The sequence below is a fragment of the Corythoichthys intestinalis genome, chromosome 13 (assembly GCF_030265065.1).
Source record: "Corythoichthys intestinalis isolate RoL2023-P3 chromosome 13, ASM3026506v1, whole genome shotgun sequence".
NCBI classification, from domain to species: domain Eukaryota; kingdom Metazoa; phylum Chordata; class Actinopteri; order Syngnathiformes; family Syngnathidae; genus Corythoichthys; species Corythoichthys intestinalis.
In genome coordinates this window covers 40,085,490-40,105,689 of record NC_080407.1, presented here as the reverse complement: position 1 = coordinate 40,105,689, position 20,200 = coordinate 40,085,490, and the positions used below count along the sequence as shown (strand labels likewise).

At 36.7% G+C, this 20,200-nt stretch overlaps 2 long non-coding RNA genes across 3 annotated transcripts; one reads left to right on the top strand and one right to left on the bottom strand.

The window, feature by feature from the left end:
- Window positions 1-363: 363 nt before the first annotated feature.
- On the bottom strand, window positions 364-17,590 carry LOC130927643 (uncharacterized). Its single transcript, XR_009066470.1, has 5 exons — window positions 17,150-17,590; window positions 2,277-2,302; window positions 2,000-2,095; window positions 1,847-1,925; window positions 364-1,598 (listed from the first exon to the last, which is right to left on the bottom strand). It is a non-coding gene; the product is annotated as an uncharacterized LOC130927643 (long non-coding RNA).
- Window positions 16,542-20,104, top strand: LOC130927644 (uncharacterized). 2 transcript variants are annotated; one of them, XR_009066471.1, is made up of 6 exons: window positions 16,542-16,762; window positions 17,750-17,773; window positions 17,888-17,927; window positions 18,006-18,107; window positions 18,182-18,260; window positions 18,510-20,104. It is a non-coding gene; the product is annotated as an uncharacterized LOC130927644 (long non-coding RNA). The 2 variants fall into 2 exon arrangements; XR_009066472.1 differs by having other exon boundaries at window positions 16,542-17,014.
- Window positions 20,105-20,200: the final 96 nt, after the last annotated feature.

The following is a 20,200-nucleotide window of genomic DNA, read 5'->3' as shown; positions in this document are numbered from 1 at the left end:
CCGCGGGTGGTCACGTGCCTCATGTAGGCGTGTATAGTTACAAACACAAGCAGCGCTGTAATAGTATTCCATGAACCAGATAGCGGTGATTGCTCCATTTATGGTAAAAATAGATAAAATCACGTATTTTAAGTACTTGTTTGATTATGTCATTGCACTATAGTGTTTATAAACGCTAGTTTTACATTTGGAGTGGTAAGGCAACAACTGAAAACTATGTAAACTGTTACACAGAAGGGAAAGTTCCCATGTCTTGGAGGGAGTTTCATGTTTGTGTTAGTAATAGCATTGGAAATCAACTTATACATTGAAATGCAAGATGGATTCCCCCCCCCCCCCCCCACAACTACTGTTTTTCCAGAGAATGCCCAGATTTTCTTGATACACTTACCTGTGGTAATATATTACATAACGTATTACCCTTTGATAAAGAAAATATTTAATATTACAGTAATATTTATTTTTTATTAAATAGGTAAAATTGGTGTCATGATTCAGTGCTCACACCTAACATTTTAGAGATCGTGATGGTTGGTTGTGCAGCTTTTGGATGCACCAATCGGTCCGAAAAGGGCTACCGAATGTATGGTTTCCCGAAGGACAAAGACCGGCAGAAAAGATGGCTGGCAATGGTCAGCCGTAAAAATCTGAAATTGAAGGGGGCCAGCAACAACTATAAACTCTGTCATGTAAGTCACGGTATTATGACTTTAAAAAAAAAAAAATTAAATTTTAAGTAGAATGTAAACTGATCTTGCGAACCAAACATCAGGAACACTTTGAGGAGGACCAGTTTACGACAACCAAAGTAGGGCACACATTAAAATTGAGGCCGTCCCAACCATTTTCATTCATCGTTCGAAGCCAAAGAGGAGGAAACTTCCCTTTAGGAGTGTGCCTCCAACCAAAATTCAAACGGACCATACATATTGCACCAGGTTAAACTTGGGTATGATACAGACCAGCTGTCAACAACATTTCCCATGCCAAGTAATTCAAGGATAAACTACACTCCTAATAAGATAATTAAATTTTTCATATTAATACATTCAGCTTCAAATACAAGAGGTCAGGAATTGTCCTGGGATTTACACATAAAATTTCGATCTACTTCATTGTTAGTTACTTCATAATTTAGCTTTATTTATGCATTTAATTTTCACCTATAACTAAACATTTCTGGTGGATACAACAGCAAAGCACAACCAACTCCATGATATCACCAGACTGTTGACTCATGGCAATGCCATAGCAGTTTCTGATTGTGGCAGATGATTTGATTCATGTAACAGTAATGTCCGTTATTTTTTTTTTCCCCTTTAGGAGTGTAGTGTACCCTTACTTTGGAGATGACAATAGGTGCAAATGTAAAAACACTGACTGCATATAAAATTAAGAATGCCTTGTTATTGTTACAGACATTCAGGGAGAAATTGAGGTGGGAAGGTTGGGCGAAAGTGAGCACAATGACAATGATGTATCCAGGCCAGGTGATCCAGGGGTGGATGAGCCGGGTGCCGACCAATCAGGAACCAGCGGTGGCGCCACAACACTAGGCCCAGATGTGCCAGGGACCACGCTGTCAGGCAAAATGGCAACTGTGGAAGAATTAATGAAGGAACTTACAAGGGAGAAAATAATGAGAAGGAGAGCAGAGAGAGCTCTTAAAAAACAAAAAAAATTTAATTTTCAAATGAAGAAGAATATGGATGACGCTTCAGAACCCTTAGCAGACTTCCTCGACATCAGAACCTGTAGCTACAGTGCTTCTGATGTTGTGAGTATTGAGCAGCTGACAGAAGTATCACCACCTGAATTCACAAAGACAGAGTCATGTGTCCTTTACCATCTGGCAGGATGCATAGTGAAGAGGGTCATCAGCTTCACACTCTGCAACCAATGCCAGTGTGCATTGGTTGAAGCACCTATCAATACCAACACAGAGAGTCAGAGTGCCGTCCTGCTGCAGATGAAAGAGTTTAAAACGGGTGCATTATACCGGCCATCAGATGAGGTCTTCACTCTCTTAAAGGATGTCGAGCAGCTGGAAAGAAAGGCTATGAGTTTGCACTGCAACCTTCCCTCATGCCATGAGCTGAAAAAAAAAATTGTGACAACTTACATTAGGCTGCCATTGAGAATTCAATCCATGTGCATCAAAGCTGAAAGGAAGGAAATATCAACGATTTCAATATTAAGAAAACAGGTTGCCATGCATTAACTTTACAAAATCGCGCTAACAAGCACATAAAAGCCGGTTGTCTTCCAATACTCACAGATAAGTGTATGTCACAAAGGGCCTCTGAAAGAGATTTTAAAGAGATAATTACTTAATCAATATATCACAGGCGATACATTCCCAGTTAGTATAGCCAGCTTTAAAAATAAGAATCACTCGTCAACCAAGACAAAATATATAATTACGCCATGCACATACAAATAAAGCTCAACATATACATCATAAAGCACCTCTAATAAAATACAGACGGTCGAAAATTCAAAAGAAGTCGGTTTTTAATCAACTTTCCTCCGAATATACGTTCCAAGTTAGCGTAGCCAGCTTTAAAAGTAAGAGAGAATCCCTCGTCAACCAAGACAATATATATAATTACGCCATGCACATACAAATAAAGCTCAACATACACATCATAAAGCACCTCTAATAAAATAAAGACGGTTGAAAATTCAAAAGAAGTCGGTTTTTAATCAACTTTCCTCCGAATATACGTTCCCAGTTAGCGTAGCCAGCTTTAAAAGTAAGAGAGAATCCCTCGTCAACCAAGACATAATATATATATCAGGCATGAAAATGGGTCAGGGGTTAAAAAGGTGAGAAAGGTGTGGAGGAAATATGTTCCGGCGTTCTGCCAAAATGTCCTCTGTCGGCGATACGTCCTACATGTGGCGAATTTGACCATTTTAATTTTTCACATAAGGCTTAATATTCGAGCGGGGGTTTAATTAGTTGAAGGAGTTGATTTCAACCACCATTGACTCGCACTAGCTTAGCCACTCCGGACCCCTGAAACTAACAAATAACTGGCAAACTGCACAGAATTTGTTCAAATCAACTCCAACGACTAATTAAACCCCGGCTAACTCAAAGATTAAGCCTAATGTAAAAAATTCTGCTTCCCCTTTAAAATAAAGACCATTGAATATGGCCATTAAAATGTTGTCTATAAAAGTTTTAGAGCAATAAAATAAACAACAAAAATGAATGAAATGAACAAGAATCCTTCAAACTATTTCATAATGGGTCCAAATTAGTTTTCGAACAGATCATGTGACGATAGCACCTTAGAGACAGCCGTTTGCATTGCTTAGCCAAAACTACAGCTGAGGAGGCAAGATGGATATTTAGAATTTCTTTAAACCTAAGCTTTCAAAACCTTCAACAACAACTGAGCTTGAACCGAGGATTGAGCACGAGCAGTATCAAAAAGTCCTGGCTTTCGTGTTACCTGTTGTGCTGCAATTCCAAGTGGTGCTTGAATTGGATGCTTATAGCGGTCGACAGTCTTTTTGAGCCAGCGCAAAGTTCGCAGTGCATGGAGATATTTTTGTCATCTTTACTGGACAAAAATGTGACGTAATGGCTGTGTTTCCAGTGTGCAAATGCAGCCGTTTGTAGTATATCTCCTGCCTATTTCATTGCATCCTGGAGGGGAAGCAAGGCTGTGTTGTTTTGGCCGCAAACTCCCAGCGCTCACGGCTCACGCATCATGGTAATACACGTGACCCTTTTTTTTCCATCCTTGATTAGAAAATGTGACATGTGATGTCACTCCCATGACTACAGTATTCTTCATTCTACATACATTATGGGGCAATAAAAAAATAGTAACGCACAGGCATCAAGGAAAGTAATTTTACTCAGATTACTGATTTAGAAAAATGAACGCGTTAGATTGTTCTTTACTGAAAGAAAGTAATCAGATTACAGTTACGCATTACTCACATAACGCGTTACTGACAACACTGCTTTTATATTCCCGTTAAATACACAAGCTTGACGCTACCTTAACGGGAGCTATTTTTTCACCGGACGCTCTGGCAGTGTTCAACGCAAGCTGCGACAAACGGCAGTAACTTTGTCATACCGCAAAATATGAAAACGATTCAAACCATTACTCACCAAATTCAATATGCTGGCGAATGCATTCATCTAAAAAAAAAAATTGGGAGTGAGACCTCACCTCGTCCAGCGAACGTGAATTTGTTCTTAGGACAAGATCATCTGTCGCAATTAGCGATCTTTGACGCTCTTTTTCTCCTCCCCACATACAAACTTGATTCTCTCTCAGCGGCTGTGATTAACCTCAATGAAGTTGCTCTCCTAACTAAGCCTTGCCTATCATTCGTCTTTGTAAGTTTTTAGTAACTTTGTGTATTGAATTTGAAAGGAAAATGTGTGTTTTGTTTTTGGCGAACTTTTTCATGAAGCTAAACTGTTGAAGCGACTCACACGTGGAAAAATACGATTGTACAACGTTTTAAATGTATTCATTTGGTATATTTCAGTTACCACGATTTGAGAGATCAATAAATTGAAGAATTTACGCCTTGCGTTTGGAGTGTTTCTTTTTGGGTTTGCTGGAATAGCGTCACTTACACTCGCACCATCAGTCAGAGACTGCGGTCAAGCCACCCTCCACTCGTTAAAACGAAGTCAAGCTAGCCACCCCTCATTTGGATCATTGTGTGCATTACGGTAATGCAACGCGCTGGCTTCCTAATGGTGCAACTTGCTGTATTCATAATGGAACGCGGTGGCTGCCCATTTCCGCTGTCATTTCGCCTGATTTCAAAAATTGATTAAAAAAAATCTGGCTGATATCCCGGGACGGTTCCACTTCTGAGGTATACTAGAGTACCCCAAGACTCGAACTAAAGTACTCTGATAAAATTCTGATGTATCATTTCAAAATAAAAGTACTTTGAAAATTGCCAATTTTTGCTGTCATTTCGCCTGATTTAAAAAATTAATTTAAAAAAATCTGGCTGATATCCCGAGACGGTTCCACTTCTGAGGTATACTAGAGTACCCCAAGACTCGAACTAAAGTACTCTGATAAAATTCTGATGTATCATTTCAAAATAAAAGTACTTTGAAAAATGCCTATTTTTGCTGTCATTTCGCCTGATTTCAAAAATTAATTTAAAAAAATCTGGCTGATATCCCGAGACGATTCCACTTCTGAGATACACTACACTACCCCAAGACTCGAACTAAAGTACTCTGATAAAATTCTGATGTATCATTTCAAAATAAAAGTACTTTGAAAAATGCCTATTTTTGCTGTCATTTCGCCTGATTTCAAAAATTAATTTAAAAAAATCTGGCTGATATCCCGAGACGGTTCCACTTCTGAGGTACACTACACTACCCCAAGACTCGAACTAAAGTACTCTGATAAAATTCTGATGTATCATTTTAAAATAAAAGTACTTTGAAAAATGCCCATTTTTGCTGTCATTTCGCCTGATTTCAAAAATTGATTAAAAAAAATCTGCCTGATATCCCGAGACGGTTCCACTTCTGAGGTATACTAGACTACTCCAAGACTCGAACTAAAGTACTCTGATAAAATTCTGATGTATCATTTTAAAATAAAAGTACTTTGAAAAATGCCCATTTTTGCTGTCATTTCGCCTGATTTCAAAAATTGATTAAAAAAAATCTGCCTGATATCCCGAGACGGTTCCACTTCTGAGGTATACTAGACTACCCCAAGACTCGAACTAAAGTACTCTGATAAAATTCTGATGTATCATTTCAAAATAAAAGTACTTTGAAAAATGCCCATTTTTGCTGTCATTTCGCCTGATTTAAAAAATTAATTAAAAAAAATCTGGCTGATATCCCGAGACGGTTCCACTTCTGAGGTACACTACACTACCCCAAGACTCGAACTAAAGTACTCTGATAAAATTCTGATGTATAATTTTAAAATAAAAGTACTTTGAAAAATGCCCATTTTTGCTGTCATTTCGCCTGATTTCAAAAATTGATTAAAAAAAATCTGCCTGATATCCCGAGACGGTTCCACTTCTGAGGTATACTAGACTACCCCAAGACTCGAACTAAAGTACTCTGATAAAATTCTGATGTATCATTTCAAAATAAAAGTACTTTGAAAATTGTCAATTTTTGCTCTCATTTTGCCTGATTTCAAAAATTGATTAAAAAAAATCTGGCTGATATCCCGAGACGGTTCCACTTCAGAGGTATACTAGAGTACCCCAAGACTCGAACTAAAGTACTCTGATAAAATTCTGATGTATCATTTCAAAATAAAAGTACTTTGAAAAATGCCTATTTTTGCTGTCATTTCGCCTGATTTCAAAAATTAATTAAAAAAAATCTGGCTGATATCCCGAGACGATTCCACTTCTGAGATACACTACACTACCCCAAGACTCGAACTAAAGTACTCTGATAAAATTCTGATGTATCATTTCAAAATAAAAGTACTTTGAAAAATGCCTATTTTTGCTGTCATTTCGCCTGATTTCAAAAATTAATTTAAAAAAATCTGGCTGATATCCCGAGACGGTTCCACTTCTGAGGTACACTACACTACCCCAAGACTCGAACTAAAGTACTCTGATAAAATTCTGATGTATCATTTTAAAATAAAAGTACTTTGAAAAATGCCCATTTTTGCTGTCATTTCGCCTGATTTCAAAAATTGATTAAAAAAAATCTGCCTGATATCCCGAGACGGTTCCACTTCTGAGGTATACTAGACTACCCCAAGACTCGAACTAAAGTACTCTGATAAAATTCTGATGTATCATTTCAAAATAAAAGTACTTTGAAAAATGCCCATTTTTGCTGTCATTTCGCCTGATTTAAAAAATTAATTTAAAAAAATCTGGCTGATATCCCGAGACGGTTCCACTTCTGAGGTACACTACACTACCCCAAGACTCGAACTAAAGTACTCTGATAAAATTCTGATGTATCATTTTAAAATAAAACTACTTTGAAAAATGCCCATTTTTGCTGTCATTTCGCCTGATTTCAAAAATTGATTAAAAAAAATCTGGCTGATATCCCGAGACGGTTCCACTTCTGAGGTATACTAGACTACCCCAAGACTCGAACTAAAGTACTCTGATAAAATTCTGATGTATCATTTCAAAATAAAAGTACTTTGAAAATTGTCAATTTTTGCTCTCATTTTGCCTGATTTCAAAAATTGATTTAAAAAAATCTGGCTGATATCCCGAGACGGTTCCACTTCAGAGGTATACTAGACTACCCCAAGACTCGAACTAAAGTACTCTGATAAAATTCTGATGTATCATTTCAAAATAAAAGTACTTTGAAAATTGTCAATTTTTGCTGTCATTTCGCCTGATTTCAAAAATTAATTAAAAAAAATCTGGCTGATATCCCGAGACGATTCCACTTCTGAGATACACTACACTACCCCAAGACTCGAACTAAAGTACTCTGATAAAATTCTGATGTATCATTTCAAAATAAAAGTACTTTGAAAAATGCCTATTTTTGCTGTCATTTCGCCTGATTTCAAAAATTAATTTAAAAAAATCTGGCTGATATCCCGAGACGGTTCCACTTCTGAGGTACACTACACTACCCCAAGACTCGAACTAAAGTACTCTGATAAAATTCTGATGTATCATTTTAAAATAAAAGTACTTTGAAAAATGCCCATTTTTGCTGTCATTTCGCCTGATTTCAAAAATTGATTAAAAAAAATCTGCCTGATATCCCGAGACGGTTCCACTTCTGAGGTATACTAGACTACCCCAAGACTCGAACTAAAGTACTCTGATAAAATTCTGATGTATCATTTCAAAATAAAAGTACTTTGAAAATTGCTTATTTTGGCTGTCATTTCGCCTGATTTCAAAAATTAATAAAAAAAATCTGGCTGATATCCCGAGACGATTCCACTTCTGAGGTATACTAGGATACTCCAAGACTCGAACTAAAGTACTCTGATAAAATTCTGATGTATCATTTCAAAATAAAAGTACTTTGAAAATTGTCAATTTTTGCTGTCATTTCGCCTGATTTAAAAAATTAATTAAAAAAAATCTGGCTGATATCCCGAGACGGTTCCACTTCAGAGGTATACTAGACTACCCCAAGACTCGAACTAAAGTACTCTGATAAAATTCTGATGTATCATTTCAAAATAAAAGTACTTTGAAAATTGTCAATTTTTGCTCTCATTTCGCCTGATTTCAAAAATTAATAAACAAAAATCTGGCTGATATCCCGAGACGGTTCCACTTCTGAGGTATACTAGACTACCCCAAGACTCGAACTAAAGTACTCTGATAAAATTCTGATGTATCATTTCAAAATAAAAGTACTTTGAAAAATGCCCATTTTTGCTGTCATTTCGCCTGATTTAAAAAATTAATTAAAAAAAATCTGGCTGATATCCCGAGACGGTTCCACTTCTGAGGTACACTACACTACCCCAAGACTCGAACTAAAGTACTCTGATAAAATTCTGATGTATCATTTTAAAATAAAAGTACTTTGAAAAATGCCCATTTTTGCTGTCATTTCGCCTGATTTCAAAAATTGATTAAAAAAAATCTGGCTGATATCCCGAGACGGTTCCACTTCTGAGGTATACTAGACTACCCCAAGACTCGAACTAAAGTACTCTGATAAAATTCTGATGTATCATTTCAAAATAAAAGTACTTTGAAAATTGTCAATTTTTGCTCTCATTTTGCCTGATTTCAAAAATTGATTAAAAAAAATCTGGCTGATATCCCGAGACGGTTCCACTTCAGAGGTATACTAGACTACCCCAAGACTCGAACTAAAGTACTCTGATAAAATTCTGATGTATCATTTCAAAATAAAAGTACTTTGAAAATTGTCAATTTTTGCTGTCATTTCGCCTGATTTCAAAAATTAATTTAAAAAAATCTGGCTGATATCCCGAGACGATTCCACTTCTGAGATACACTACACTACCCCAAGACTCGAACTAAAGTACTCTGATAAAATTCTGATGTATCATTTCAAAATAAAAGTACTTTGAAAAATGCCTATTTTTGCTGTCATTTCGCCTGATTTCAAAAATTAATTTAAAAAAATCTGGCTGATATCCCGAGACGGTTCCACTTCAGAGGTATACTAGACTACCCCAAGACTCGAACTAAAGTACTCTGATAAAATTCTGATGTATCATTTCAAAATAAAAGTACTTTGAAAATTGTCAATTTTTGCTGTCATTTCGCCTGATTTCAAAAATTGATTAAAAAAAATCTGCCTGATATCCCGAGACGGTTCCACTTCTGAGGTATACTAGACTACCCCAAGACTCGAACTAAAGTACTCTGATAAAATTCTGATGTATCATTTCAAAATAAAAGTACTTTGAAAATTGCTTATTTTGGCTGTCATTTCGCCTGATTTCAAAAATTAATAAAAAAAATCTGGCTGATATCCCGAGACGATTCCACTTCTGAGGTATACTAGACTACTCCAAGACTCGAACTAAAGTACTCTGATAAAATTCTGATGTATCATTTCAAAATAAAAGTACTTTGAAAATTTTCAATTTTTGCTGTCATTTCGCCTGATTTAAAAAATTAATTAAAAAAAATCTGGCTGATATCCCGAGACGGTTCCACTTCAGAGGTATACTAGACTACCCCAAGACTCGAACTAAAGTACTCTGATAAAATTCTGATGTATCATTTCAAAATAAAAGTACTTTGAAAATTGTCAATTTTTGCTCTCATTTCGCCTGATTTCAAAAATTGATTTAAAAAAATCTGGCTGATATCCCGAGACGGTTCCACTTCTGAGGTATACTAGACTACCCCAAGACTCGAACTAAAGTACTCTGATAAAATTCTGATGTATCATTTCAAAATCATATCTGCCTCATAGTTCTGAGAACAAGGGTTGGTTCAAGTCATGGCTCCGGCCTTGCTGTATGACACTTCTAAAATACAGGATTGGTGAAAAGGTGTCTCCTTGTACAGTAGGAGTGAAATCCTCCACCCACTGCGGTCCTTTGTGGAATTAGTTTGGTGACCGCTGATCTAAAGTCCCTTTTGAAAAGCGAGGACATTACAATTTGCATACTTTCTATGTTATCCGTGTGTGTGTTGTTTTTTATGGCCCTCTACGGTTTCCTTGCACGATCCTAAAAACAAACATGTAAGGCAAATTGAACACTCCAAATTGTACGTATGTTTGTTTAATAGTGCAAGTTCAGGGTATACCTTTCTTACTGTTAATGGTGAACTGACAAAGGCTCCATCACCCTGGCAGCCCTCGTAAGGATAACCAGCAAAGAGGATGAATGAATTTAAAAAAAAAAACAAAAACATGATATTACAGTTGTAAACAAGGGTGAAAGTGGCTAGAATTTCTTGCTGGAACTCCCCGACGTGAAGGTCGCTACGGAGCCAGAAATTTTATTTAATTTTTTTCTTTCATTTTATTTTATTTTTTTTTTTTTGGGGGGGGGGGGGTGTCAAACCTCTTAAACTACTGAAATGCAAAGAAAACTGTTTTAGCACAGTTATTTGTATAACACATACAAAAACTGATTTTCATTCAAAATTGTATTTTTTCAATGATATGCAAAATAAAAGTTAACAAAAACAGCTAAAACCCCAACCTTCATCTTCTAATTTTTATTTTCCGTTATTTCCTCACATACTAAATGCCAAATCTCAATTTTAACTAGTAAAGAACATAGGAAACATTAAAATTGAAGTCAAAGTAAACAAATACTTATTTTTAAATGATAATAAAGATATAAGTAACATACATTCAGAAAAATAAGTACAAATGACTTATATTATGCAGAGTGAAATTAAATATAGTTTGAACATTGACTTTTTTAAATCATAATGAAATGAATGAATGAATAAATGAATCAGTAGCCTAAAATAAAAGAACAAATATAAGTCCAAAGGGCACATTGACAGCTAAGACGTTCTGTACCTCCCCATCAGAGCAAATAAAACTAAATATGATAAATAAGCCTCCTCAACTCTTTCGTTGCTCTTAAAGATTTGATCCATTTTATGTTGCATTGCCTTTTTTTTGTCGCATCAATTCAACGACTTTTTATTTTTTTTATTTTTTAATTGCTGTTCCAGAAAACATGCACATTTGTACCAATCAGAGCTAACTACCTCTGCTGATAACATGTCAGTATGTCAGCCAATTGAACGGATAAATGAGTACAGCCGTTTTGCTTTGCTGCGTGCATTTTCACATTGACGTGACTCATCATCGTCAGACTCGGATAACTACAGGAGCTGGGGAAACCTCCATGCCGTCCGCGGAATAAAACAAATTATAAATATTGGTGGAAACGAATTACGCTACACAAGCACTTTATTATGCTTGTTGTTAACACTTGTGTATGTAAATCTGATGTTGGTAGATTGTTTTCTTCTTGGCATGTGTGGCAGCTTAGCATTTTTTTTTTTTTTTTTTTTTTACATAGCGTTTTGACAGTTGCCGTCATATTTTCGGAATCAAAGCAGAGTGTACCAGAACAGCATTCCGGCCCTGAATTTAATACCAGAACTGCGTTCTGGCCCTGAATCTTATACCGGAACTGTGTTCATGACCGTTCTGGCCCACTTTCACCCCTAGTTGTAAATGATGTTTTGAATTTTAATTTAAAAGTGTCACATATAAAAGACAGCAATTTATGAATTCATCCTTGTCTAAACTTCCCACCCAACATAACATGACACCCAATGATGTTTTTATTTTGACTGTTCTTTGATAGATCCAATGAATATATATACATATATACATATACATATATACATATATATATATATATATATCAATGACACATAAAAAGCATGCTTATGCACAACATATAATGCATAATAATTGTTTCCTTTTGGCAATTTTCAACTCCTGTTCATTCGTTCCTAGGCGCTGTTAATGGTACCACTTATTGAAGCCATCCCCCTGGATCAAAGAGCAGTCAAAATAAAAACATCATTGGGTGTCATGTTATGTTGGGTGGGAACTTTAGACAAGGATGAATTCATAAATTGCTGTCTTTTATATTTGAGGCTTTTAAATTAAAAATCAGAACATATCATTCACCACTGGAATTCATGTATTTTTATGTTATGTGTGATACACACACTCGGATAACATACAAAGTATGCAAATTATAGTGTCCTCGCTTTTCAAAAGGGACTTTAGACAGTGGCGCCTCCAGAAATTTTTGATAGGGGTGGCCAGATGGGGCCACTTAAAATCTTGGGGTGGCCAAAACTAAAAGCCATAATTTCAGGTTTTCATTATATTATTGCAGTACAAAGGTCAGGAGAAAACTATCAGAAAGACTTAAGGACACGGCTACTGATATACTTTGGTGTATTGTGTAATATTTGATGCTACTAATGATTTAATGTGCATTGTCCATAACTGGCCAGTCAACATTTTAAGTTCCACAACAATTCTGTTTTATTGTGTTATGTATATATTAGGCATAAGGTGTACATTTAACTAGGGCTGTCAAACGATTAAAATTTTTAATTGAGTTAATCACAGCTTAAAAAATAATTAATCGCAATTCAAACCACCTCTAAAATATGCCATATTTTTCTGTTGAAAATTGTTATTACTCCTATTTATTTTTTTATTACTATTGTTGAAATGGAAAGATAAGACAAGACGGCTACAGTGGGGAGAACAAGTATTTAATACACAGTCAATGGGAAAACCCATTGGCAGTGTATCAAATACTTGTTCTTCCCACTGTATATACATTCAACATACTGTACATAAGTACTGTATTTTTTTATTATAACAATAAATCCACCAGATGGCATTAACATTATGAACATTATTTCTGTGAAAGGGATCCACAGGTAGAAAGACTTGTAATTCTTAAAGGATAAATGTGAGTTTGTATATTGTGACTAAATATTGCCATCTAGTGTATTTGTTGAGCTTTCAGTAAATGTTACTGTAGCGACTTAACTGTCCTGCCCAAATGCATGATGGGAAGTGGTGCAACCATGACTGTGTGTGGTGCCTGCAAATGCTATATCTTCTCTGCGTAAGAAAAAGATCAACTCCTGTCATTCTTCCCCACGTTGCTTCCCACAATATTTATAGTTGCTGTGGGAGAGATGACTAAGCTTTTGGCAATTAAACGCACGGCCCCAATGAATGCTTGTATCTACTCCACTCACTTGACACTGCCTCTTTTCTCTGTATATAAGTAAAACGGCGCCATTGTAGGGTGTTTGCGGCAATGCTTGAATGAGTCCTACCGCAAATGCGTTAATTGCGATAAATACAGTATTTTCACGTGATTAATTAAATTAATTACCGCCCATTAACACGATAAATATGACAGCCCCACATTTAACAAAACAAAATAAATGCATTCATTTGGGATGAAATGCATAACTGATGCTACAACAATTCAACGATATACTGGCAAGCGGGGTGGCCAGTGGGGTGGCCAACCAATTTATAGGGGTGGCTGTGGCCACCGCTGGCGGCGCACTGACTTCGGCGCACTGACTTTAGATCAGCGGTCACCAAACTAATTCCACAAAGGACCGCAGTGGGTGGAGGATTTCACTCCTACTGGACAAGGAGACACCTTTTCACCAATCCTGTGTTTTAGAAGTGTCATACAGCAAGGCCGGAGCCATGACTTGAACCTTGTTCTCAGAACTATGAGGCAGATATGATTTTGAAATGATACATCAGAATTTTATCAGAGTACTTTAGTTCAAGTCTTGGGGTTGTCTAGTATACTCCAGAAGTGGAACCGTCCCGGGATATCAGGCAGATTTTTTTAAATTAATTTTTGAAATCATGCGAAATGACAAGCAAAAATGTGCAATTTTCAAAGTACTTTTATTTTTAAATGATACATCAGAATTTTATCAGAATACTTTAGTTCGAGTCTTTGGGTAGTGTAGTATACCTCAGAAGTGGAACCGTCTCGGGATATCAGCCAGATTTTTGTTTATTAATTTTTGAAATCAGGCGAAATGAGAGCAAAAATTGACAATTTTCAAAGTACTTTTATTTTGAAATGATACATCAGAATTTTATCAGAGTACTTTAGTTCGAGTCTTGGGGTAGTCTAGTATACCTCAGAAGTGGAACCGTCTCGGGATATCAGGCAGATTTTTTTTAATCAATTTTTGAAATCAGGCGAAATGACAGCAAAAATTGACAATTTTCAAAGTACTTTTATTTTGAAATGATACATCAGAATTTTATCAGAGTACTTTAGTTCGAGTCTTGGGGTAGTCTAGTATACCTCTGAAGTGGAACCGTCTCGGGATATCAGCCAGATTTTTTTTAATCAATTTTTGAAATCAGGCAAAATGAGAGCAAAAATTGACAATTTTCAAAGTACTTTTATTTTGAAATGATACATCAGAATTTTATCAGAGTACTTTAGTTCGAGTCTTGGGGTAGTCTAGTATACCTCAGAAGTGGAACCGTCTCGGGATATCAGCCAGATTTTTTTTAATCAATTTTTGAAATCAGGCGAAATGAGAGCAAAAATTGACAATTTTCAAAGTACTTTTATTTTGAAATGATACATCAGAATTTTATCAGAGTACTTTAGTTCGAGTCTTGGGGTAGTCTAGTATACCTCAGAAGTGGAACCGTCTCGGGATATCAGGCAGATTTTTTTTAATCAATTTTTGAAATCAGGCGAAATGACAGCAAAAATGGGCATTTTTCAAAGTACTTTTATTTTAAAATGATACATCAGAATTTTATCAGAGTACTTTAGTTCGAGTCTTGGGGTAGTGTAGTGTACCTCAGAAGTGGAACCGTCTCGGGATATCAGCCAGATTTTTTTGAATTAATTTTTGAAATCAGGCGAAATGACAGCAAAAATAGGCATTTTTCAAAGTACTTTTATTTTGAAATGATACATCACAATTTTATCAGAGTACTTTAGTTCGAGTCTTGGAGTAGTCTAGTATACCTCAGAAGTGGAATCGTCTCGGGATATCAGCCAGATTTTTTTTAATTAATTTTTGAAATCAGGCGAAATGACAGCCAAAATAAGCAATTTTCAAAGTACTTTTATTTTGAAATGATACATCAGAATTTTATCAGAGTACTTTAGTTCGAGTCTTGGGGTAGTCTAGTATACCTCTGAAGTGGAACCGTCTCGGGATATCAGCCAGATTTTTTTTAATCAATTTTTGAAATCAGGCGAAATGACAGCCAAAATGGGCAATTTTCAAAGTACTTTTATTTTGAAATGATACATCAGAATTTTATCAGAATACTTTAGTTCGAGTCTTTGGGTAGTGTAGTATACCTCAGAAGTGGAACCGTCTCGGGATATCAGCCAGATTTTTGTTTATTAATTTTTGAAATCAGGGGAAATGAGAGCAAAAATTGACAATTTTCAAAGTACTTTTATTTTGAAATGATACATCAGAATTTTATCAGAGTACTTTAGTTCGAGTCTTGGGGTAGTCTAGTATACCTCTGAAGTGGAACCGTCTCGGGATATCAGGCAGATTTTTTTTAATTAATTTTTGAAATCAGGCGAAATGACAGCAAAAATTGACAATTTTCAAAGTACTTTTATTTTGAAATGATACATCAGAATTTTATCAGAGTACTTTAGTTCGAGTCTTGGGGTAGTCTAGTATACCTCAGAAGTGGAACCGTCTCGGGATATCAGCCAGATTTTTTTTAATCAATTTTTGAAATCAGGCGAAATGAGAGCAAAAATTGACAATTTTCAAAGTACTTTTATTTTAAAATGATACATCAGAATTTTATCAGAGTACTTTAGTTCGAGTCTTGGGGTAGTGTAGTGTACCTCAGAAGTGGAACCGTCTCGGGATATCAGCCAGATTTTTTTAAATTAATTTTTGAAATCAGGTGAAATGACAGCAAAAATAGGCATTTTTCAAAGTACTTTTATTTTGAAATGATACATCAGAATTTTATCAGAGTACTTTAGTTCGAGTCTTGGGGTAGTGTAGTGTACCTCAGAAGTGGAACCGTCTCGGGATATCAGCCAGATTTTTTTAAATTAATTTTTGAAATCAGGCGAAATGACAGCAAAAATGGGCATTTTTCAAAGTACTTTTATTTTGAAATGATACATCAGAATTTTATCAGAGTACTTTAGTTCGAGTCTTGGGGTAGTCTAGTATACCTCAGAAGTGGAACCGTCTCGGGATATCAGGCAGATTTTTTTTAATCAATTTTTGAAATCAGGCGAAATGACAGCAACAATGGGCATTTTTCAAAGTACTTTTATTTTAAAATGATACATCAGAATTTTATCAGAGTACTTTAGTTCGAGTCTTGGGGTAGGGTAGTGTACCTCAGAAGTGGAACCGTCTCGGGATATCAGCCAGATTTTTTTAAATTAATTTTTTAAATCAGGCGAAATGACAGCAAAAATTGGCAATTTTCAAAGTACTTTTATTTTGAAATGATACATCAGAATTTTATCAGAGTACTTTAGTTCGAGTCTTGGGGTACTCTAGTATACCTCAGAAGTGGAACCGTCCCGGGATATCAGCCAGATTTTTTTTAATCAATTTTTGAAATCAGGCGAAATGACAGCGGAAATGGGCAGCCACCGCGTTCCATTATGAATACAGCAAGTTGCACCATTAGGAAGCCAGCGCGTTGCATTACCGTAATGCACACAATGATCCAAATGAGGGGTGGCTAGCTTGACTTCGTTTTAACGAGTGGAGGGTGGCTTGACCGCAGTAAACAGAGGAAGGGGTAAGTGCTGCCGCGCCAAGCCACTTCTGGCTGCATTTTCGACACATGAAAAATAACGAATACGTACTACTGTATGACGGAAAATTTTAGTGGTTTTGTAACCGCCACGTTTTCATAGCATGGTAAACCGTGAAGGTAACCGGCACATGCCTACCCCACCCCCCCCGACCCCCTTAAAAGTTTTCTCCTCGGATCTACACGATTCACGTAGGTCATCCTTTTTGACTTCAAAACGGCGAATTTCGCCGAAAGGTGAGAGATTTTCATGCCTGATATATAATTACGCCATGCACATACAAATAAAGCTCAACATATACATCATAAAGCACCTCTGGTAAAATACAGACAGTTGAAAATTCAAATGAGGTCGGTTTTTAATCAACTTACCTCCGAATATACTTGACAGCCTGCCGTTCAAATGAATGGTGTCCGCCATGTCAAATGCGATGTTTGTAACTATCCAAGGCTCCATAACCCGGAAGTACCCGGAAGTAAAATCGTATAATGAATCCCTATGGGAGTGTCGTGACTCTCTAAATATATGGCACTGGCGTTTTCATCAACTTTCCTCCGAATATACGTTCCCAGTTAGCGTAGCCAGCTTTAAAAGTAAGAGAGAATCCCTCGTCAACCAAGACAAAATATATATATAATTACGCCATGCACATACAAATAAAGCTCAACATATACATCATAAAGCACCTCTGGTAAAATACAGACAGTTGAAAATTCAAATGAGGTCGGTTTTTAATCAACTTACCTCCGAATATACTTGACAGCCTGCCGTTCAACTTCTTTTGAATTTTCAACCGTCTGTATTTTATTAGAGGTGCTTTATGATGTATATGTTGAGCTTTATTTGTATGTGCATGGCGTAATTATATATTTTGTCTTGGTTGACGAGTGATTCTTATTTTTAATACTAACTGGGAATGTATCGCCTGTGATATATTGATTAAATAATTATCTCTTTAAAATCTCTTTCAGAGGCCCTTTGTGACATACTTATCTGTGAGTATTGGAAGACAACCGGCTTTTATGTGCTTGTTAGCGCGATTTTGTAAAGTTAATGCATGGCAACCTGTTTTCTTAATATTGAAATCTTTGATATTTCCTTCCTTTCAGCTTTGATGCACATGGATTGAATTCTCAATGGCAGCCTAATGTAAGTTGTCACAATTTTTTTTTTCAGCTCATGGCATGAGGGAAGGTTGCTGTGCAAACTCATAGCCTTTCTTTCCAGCTGCTCCACAACATTGGAGGATTCCATGAGGGAATCATTCGTTGCCAAACGGAACAGCTGCTCGACATCCTTTAAGAGAGTGAAGACCTCATCTGATGGCCGGTATAATGCACCCGTTTTAAACTCTTTCATCTGCAGCAGGACGGCACTCTGACTCTCTGTGTTGGTATTGATAGGTGCTTCAACCAATGCACACTGGCATTGGTTGCAGAGTGTGAAGCTGATGACCCTCTTCACTATGCATCCTGCCAGATGGTAAAGGACACATGACTCTGTTTTTGTGAATTCAGGTGGTGATACTTCTGTCAGCTGCTCAATACTCACAACATCAGAAGCACTGTAGCTACAGGTTCTGATGTCGAGGAAGTCTGCTAAGGGTTCTGAAGCGTCATCCATATTCTTCTTCATTTGAAAATTAAATTTTTTTTGTTTTTTTAAGAGCTCTCTCTGCTCTCCTTCTCATTATTTTCTCCCTTGTAAGTTCCTTCATTAATTCTTCCACAGTTGCCATTTTGCCTGACGGCGTGGTCCCTGGCGCATCTTGGACTAGTGTTGTGGCGCCACCGCTGGTTCCTGATTGGTCGGCACCCGGCTCATCCACCCCTGGATCACCTTGCCTGGATACGTCATTGTCATTGTGCTCACTTTCGCCCAACCTTCCCACCTCAATTTCTCCCTGAATGTCTGTAACAATAACAAGGCATTCTTAATTTTATATGCAGTCAGTGTATTTACATTTGCACCTATTGTCATCTCCAAAGTAAGGGTACACTACACTCCTAAAGGGAAAAAAAAAAAAACGGACATTACTGTTACATGAATCAAATCATCTGCCACAATCAGAAACTGCTATGGCATTGCCATGTGTCAACAGTCTGGTGATATCATGGAGTTGGTTGTGCTTTGCTGTTGTATCCACCAGAAATGTTTAGTTATAGGTGAAAATTAAATGCATAAATAAAGCTAAATTATGAAGTAACTAACAATGAAGTAGATCGAAATTTTATGTGTAGATCCCAGGACAATTCCTGACCTCTTGTATTTGAAGCTGAATGTATTAATATGAAAAATATAATTATCTTATTAGGAGTGTAGTTTATCCTTGAATTACTTGGCATGGGAAATGTTGTTGACAGCTGGTCTGTATCATACCCAAGTTTAACCTGGTGCAATATGTATGGTCCGTTTGAATTTTGGTTGGAGGCACACTCCTAAAGGGAAGTTTCCTCCTCTTTGGCTTCGAACGATGAATGAAAATGGTTGGGACAGCATCTGGCCTCAATTTGAATGTGTGCCCTACTTTGGTTGGCGTAAACTGGTCCTCCTCAAAGTGTTCCTGATGTTTGGTTCGCAAGATACGTTTCCATTCTACTTAAAATTTTTTTTTTTTTTTTTAAAGTCATAATACCGTGACTTACATGACAGAGTTTATAGTTGTTGCTGGCCCCCTTCAATTTCAGATTTTTACGGCTGACCATTGCCAGCCACCGTTTCAGCCGGTTTTTGTCCTTCGGGAAACCATACATTCGGTAGCCCTTTTCGGACCGATTGGTGCATCCAAAAGCTGCACAACCAACCATCACGATCTCTAAAATGTTAGGTGTGAGCACTGAATCATGACACCAATTTTACCTATTTAATAAAAAATAAATATTACTGTAATATTAAATATTTTCTTTATCAAAGGGTAATACGTTATGTAATATATTACCACAGGTAAGTGTATCAAGAAAATCTGGGCATTCTCTGGAAAAACAGTATTCTAGTTGTGGGGGGGGGAAATACATCTTGCATTTCAATGTATAAGTTGATTTCCAATGCTATTACTAACACAAACATGAAACTCCCTCCAAGACATGGGAACTTTCCCTTCTGTGTAACAGTTTACATAGTTTTCAGTTGTTGCCTTACCACTCCAAATGTAAAACTAGCATTTATAAACACTATAGTGCAATGACATAATCAAACAAGTACTTAAAATACGTGATTTTATCTATTTTTACCATAAATGGAGCAATCACCGCTATCTGGTTCATGGAATACTATTACAGCGCTGCTTGTGTTTGTAACTATACACGCCTACATGAGGCACGTGACCACCCGCGGCGACATGAGAGAGTGTCGCAACACCAGTCAGGAGGAAGGAGTTGTGACGTCACGTGGGTAGGGTCTATAAGGATCATGGGAGGTGTAGT